General features: G+C 36.9%; 1 protein-coding gene across 2 annotated transcripts in view; it reads left to right on the forward strand.

Annotated features, from left to right (window-relative positions):
* Nucleotides 1–6,000, forward strand: part of Znf407 (zinc finger protein 407) — a 361,311-nt gene that overhangs the window by 36,363 nt on the left and 318,948 nt on the right. The gene's annotated exons all lie outside the window — the stretch shown is intronic.

Raw genomic sequence — 6,000 nt, forward strand, 5'->3', positions numbered from 1 at the left:
CAATTCATGGTTCTTTGTAGAGTCATTCATAGTGTTAATTGTCATTCAGGTATGTTACATTTAATAGAAAGCACTGAGGTACCTCAATGTAAAACTAATTAATTTAGCAGAAATGTTTAAAAGGTTTTAAAATGCTATGACATATATGGTGTATCATAGGACATTCAGAGGTGGATTTTAATACTCTACTTATTAAAATATATTTTAATGTTATTGTGCTAGAGAAATTAACTAATAAGTACATCATATAAAATACTTTATGTGAAACTTAAGAAATCTGCAATTCATAGATCCAATTAAATTATGCAGTGTGCATATATTATGCTTCTGTGGGAGGCTCCTCAGGTGTACATGGGCATGTAAACAGCCCCCAAGTCAAGAGCAGTTCTGCTTTGTATTGGACAATACATATTTCCAGGAGATGATTTCACTTTTTGACCCTTAAGAGAGTTTTACAAATAACTTTGCGAGCAATGTTATCAACCATGGTCTGTGATTTATTCGCTGGCCAAATTGATGGTTCAGTGACTTGCAGCTAAAGTAAATGAAGATGAACCTCTTCCCTGAAGCCACTCATGATCAGTTGGAGAACGAGTTCAGTTACTACTGAGTTTAGCTGCCGGGGTCAAGTCCCAAACGGTTCATTTTAATTTCTATAGGTCCTGTGATTTTAAAAGACAGTCATTTACTGTTCTTATCCTCTGAGCTGTAGGATGACCCCGACCACAGTGGAAATGTGCATTTGGAAGTAGTAAGCAGTTTTTCCCCATTTGTGAAAAATAGGTAAATAGATTTTTGCACATTTGGTTTGTTGAAATCTAATTTTTATCTATTTTTAAAATTAAGTTGCTAAGATATTGGAAAGATAAAAAAGCTTTTTCAAAGAATCCTATTTGATATACTTAGTAGCAGAAACAAGTTATAATTTATTGGCTCTAAATGTATAATTTGAACACTGTCTCTTTCCTTAGCTGATTACTTACTGAAGACAGAGGAAGTGTTCACTAGTAGTTTGTGTCTGCTCACCAGGATAAATAGGAATGTTTTGAATCTTAGGTTTGCCACAGAGAGCCCCATTTTGTGTGTGTGTGTGTGTGTGTGTTTGTGTGTAGGGTGTGTAGATAAAACATTCTAGATTTCAGTATCTAGCTTTTAAAATTAGGGTAACCTTTAAACTTCTCCCCCAGTGGAATTATAGTTTTTTTTTTTTCTTTTTAAAAATAAGTTCAGTTTAAAAGCCACACACACAGAGTTAGTTTAGCAGGGTAGAGAGCCTTGAAGTGAGGCCAGGAGCTCTGAAGAAGGTCAGTGAGCTGAGAAGGATTGATCAGTGAGGTTGATCAGAATAATGAATTAGGAATTTAATGTTCAGGAAGGGGTATTTGTGGTTCTGTGTTTTGTTTGTTAGGTATGGGGCTATCTTCGGTGGTTCTGTGTTTCGTGTGTTAGGTATGGGGACATCTTTGGTTCTGTGTTTTGTATGTTAAGTATGGGGGTGTCTTTGTTTCATGTGTTGGTTAGGTATAAGAGTAACATAAAAGTTTAAATGGAAAACAAAACAAAAAAAGCAAAGGACTGGTTCTTACTACTGACACTGGAGAATATTGGTGCATTAACATTGCTGACAGTGTCAATTCATTATCACTGATGGCTAAATAATCTCCTCAATGCTCAGTGGACCCATTAGTTCCTGAACATAAGCAGGCTATGCTGCATTTCTTCATTAGCTTTAATTGCTATAAATTTTACCTTTTACAAAACCATGCTTTAAAGGTAAAGTGATCTTTTGGGAGCATCAATTCTATAATTTTGTCACAGACAGAGGGTCCTGCACTGTTTCTTTTTCTCCAGTAGTTAATATCTTGGTCTCAGTCTTTTGAAATTTTATTAATGACCTCTTTCTTATCTGGCTATATGTAGTTATTTATCTAATAGTCCTGTTGAAAATGTGTAAAACATTGAGGCAGGCACATGCTTGAAATAACTGAACTTTTTGCAGTAAATTTTTAGTTTTCCTATGGTGAAATTTGTGGAAATGGTGTGTTTTTATTGAATAAGTTTAATGTTATTGTAGCCACTGTTTGTATTGTTTGCCTGCCTTTCCTTGTCTTTATGTAGGAAGACTGTAGATCCACAAGAACTCTGTCGGAGAGTTCCCACTAAGATGCAGTTTTAGAATTCTGACTTGTCAACTTTAACATAACAATAGCATTTAAAATTGTTGCATCTGGATTCATGTTAATTTTTTTTTTTTAAATCTTCAAGTCAGTAACTTGAAGTTGTTCTCTTGCTTATCCTCTCCTGGCATTTGTTGGCCGCAGTATTGCAGGCTTTCAATTACCTTGACGGAGGAGCTGAATGACTTGAAAGTCAAGTTCCCATTGTCTAGCTGTGACTCAGGGTTGACGCTCTGCATAGGCAAGGTTGCTCTTCTCATGGTATGAACACGTTGCTGCACATTCCGTGTTTCAAAGCAGATAAAGAATAAAGCTGTTTCTTCCTCTTAATTCAAGAGAACAGAGTTTTGTTTGTTGATCTGTATAGCTGCTGTATTTAAAAACATTTATTTTATGCATGTGAGTGTTTTACCTTTATAATATCTGAATAACTCATGCATTCTTGGTCCCTGGTGCCCATGAGGTTAGAATAGGCTGGAGCTATGGATGATTGTCAGTCGCCATGTGTGTGATGGAATCCAGTCCAGGTCCCCTGACGAGCAGCCTCTCTCTTGTAGCAGGCTCTTCTTTACAGTGTATGAGTAGGAGAGGAATTCTAGGTCTCTGCTCTCGCTGCCTGGCTGGTGTGGAAGTCAGCTGCACTGTGATGGTGCTGAGTGGGCAAAAGCAGACACTGGAGCTTCTCTGCTCCAAAGTTGAGAGCTTACTCAGTACTTATGGGGCTAAAAATAGGCCAGACACATCTTTTTATTAAATTCCCAATCCTATTTATTTATTTTAATTGTTAAGAATGAAAAATTTCATCCCCCAAATTCATTTTACACATTTAAATTTTTTAAATAATTCTATATGTGGGTTTGGGGATATAGCTTAGTGTCTAACATGCACAAGGCCACACCGCACACTGAATTAATTTTTCTGAAGTGCATGTATTCTGAATGTTAGTATTGTGCAGTGCTTGGTGTTAAGTGCTGTGTGTTACGTTGGTTTCCTTTTCTGATTCTGATGGTTTTGTTCTTTGCTTCGTCTTTGCTGTCCCATTCACAGATGGGAGCTAGAAGTTAGAAGTGACACACTGACACATACACCGAGACTCTGCTGCCGGCCCTCCTGGTCAGGGCTGCTCTCACTCCTAATCGTCCTTCTCTTCATTGTTTTCTGCTTTTTGCTGCATGTGCCTTTTTCCACTGCTTTGGATTTTGCTCATTGGTTTTCACTGGGGTTGTTTTCTGTAGAATCACATCTACTTCCTCCTATTTGCCACGTTTATTTTCCATTTTTTGTTAAAATTAAATTCTGAGAAAAGATTGCTTATCCAGTCTTGCTCTCGTATTCTGGCGTTTCTTTGTTTTGTTCTTATTGTAAATGATGTTAACTGTTCCCTGCTGTCCTTCATCTCTTGATAATTTATTGTCCTCACATGTGTTGGCCATGTCTGTGTATCAGGGAAAAGAAACTGCTGAAACTGGTGATGGGTAGATTCACCGTGCAGGTTCTTGTTACATGTCAGTGCCAGTTATCGTAAAGAGTTACGGAAACCCACAGTGCTCCTGGATCTCCGTAAACCTGGGAAATGATATCTAAGTTTTGTATGTCAGTTTTCAGAACCATAAATTCAGTATATATATAAACTAGGGGCTATGTTATTTATTGGTAGATTTCTTTGTGTCAGGTTTTGATTAATGTATATGGAGTTAGTTAAATAGTTGACTATGATTTACCTAATCAGGAGAGAATAAGAGCATTTTCCAAATATTTCACCTCAGAGTTTATTAGAAGATTTCAGAAAATTTAAATTGTGCGTTAGTATGCTTAGAAAATGTTTATTTCTAGTTGATTTTGGAAACCTTAAATCGAAAGTTACTAATGCAGTTAAACTGGTGTGTGTGTGTGTGCGCGCGCGTGTGTGTGTGAGATTACCTAGTTTTTGTGCATTAGAGGGATCTCTATGTAGATGATTATAATGTCACTTTCTGACCTTTGCAGCTTGAATAATTGTAAATCATTGCTTCATAACGTGTCAGAGAATGTCTGTACTAGGCAATTAAATGGCAGAATATAATAGACCAAATTATTGCCTGTCATGTTTTCAACAACACAGTTAGTATTTGAGTTACACTTAATCATTACGTGCATTAGCAACTTCATTGGAATCCAGCTTCAGGCTGAGCATGAAATACATTACATTATTTAAACCTCTAATGGTACAAGTCATTTATTTGTGTTGAAGTGTACAACATGCAGAGTTTCATAAAGCAAGGAACACTTGAGAGCTTAATTTATCCAAATCAAAGTCTAAATGCAGATAAACACAAGTGGCAAAAATTAGTAATTTTTATAGGCTGGAAATATTTAAAAATACATGGTTGTGGGTAATTGTAGGCAGCAGGAATAAATTAAAATCACTATTTTTAGTCTGCTCTGAGAACTAAAGCTGGGTATACCTAAATCATTAAAAGTACCACGGAATTGCATTTTGAGCTGAGCAATTAATTATACCCATCATATCTACAGATGTATCCAAATAAGTGTTTGCTTCAGCTGATTGTTCTGGTTAAAAAATATAGATAGAAAAGTTGGTTTTGTGCTATGGGAATGCATTTCGTCTATAACAATATAAAGTACAACATCTCTTGCTTTTGTAAAAAGATTTAAATTAACAGTAAGACATTCATTATAAAAGATGCATTGCTTGTATTTTCTGCATAGTATTTTATTGCTTTTAGTTTGACTATATTTTTGCCTCTATTTTGAAATTTAAAAATGCCATGCAACAATTACTCTCTCTGTTTTGTCACTCAATCCAGAATTAATCATTTACCCTTCTGCTGGTAAAAATCCTTGAAATACCTTTTTAAGTTATGATCAATATTTTCAACATTTTTATATGCAGCTTACTTTATGGTTTGAAAACCTAAGCAGCATTTCGATTTTAATGTTCAGTTAACAAGCATTATTCTCATAACTCTAGTGTGTTTTCTAGTGAGATGTTTTGTCATTGCAGGAGAGAGTTGGAGTGAGGCTAGGACATTGATGTAGAAAGGGAAGACGGCTCTTCCCAGTGTCTCCTCACAGTGACAGGAGACCTTTGCTGTCACCAACATTCTCTTCTTTCCTTCTGCATGGTCATAGTTTGCTGATTTCTTGCATGATTGGTTAATGGATATATTTCAAGGCCAGTAAGTGTGATTAACCTGTATAACAAAATAAAGATAAAATAGGCATTTTTACTTGTTGGTTGTTGAAAATATCAGCATCTGTTTTTTGTTTCCAGTGTAATAATCATGCCCCAATGTCTTAATTCTCTCTTATTATCATTTTTAGATGGCTCCTGGGGTTGTCTTTTTAACTGCCCCCAGTCATCACAGTAGCATATAGGAAGGGAGTCACTTTCTGGATTCCTTTGTCTGTTCTGTGATTTTACTTTTTAGTCTACCTTTTCTTGTTAATCTGTTCTCTACTTCCATCTTCCTCTTTGCCAGTCTCCCAAAGTTCTTCACCCTGTGACAGCTGCCCCTAATCTTTCAGGAGCCACATCAGCACCGGTGTTGGGAATGGAGACAGAGGGAGGCTCGGCGGTCCACTGATGTTCACTTCTCTGATTCAGCAGAGCCCTAGAGGCTCTCGTGTAGGCATGGTAACAGGGTTGTGTACTGGCCTTGTGGTCCAAGGGGAACCAGGTAGAATGGTCCACTGTCGAGGAGTATGAGCACGTCTTCTTACAGACCTGGTCCTGCTGAGGTTGAGTCTTAGTCACTTGAGGAGTATTCCTAAGACAGACTTGCGTATTTCAACCAAGGTGACTGAAGAGCAAAAGCAGAAA

Source organism: Chionomys nivalis, chromosome 14 (assembly GCF_950005125.1).
Source record: "Chionomys nivalis chromosome 14, mChiNiv1.1, whole genome shotgun sequence".
In the NCBI taxonomy this organism is placed as follows: domain Eukaryota; kingdom Metazoa; phylum Chordata; class Mammalia; order Rodentia; family Cricetidae; genus Chionomys; species Chionomys nivalis.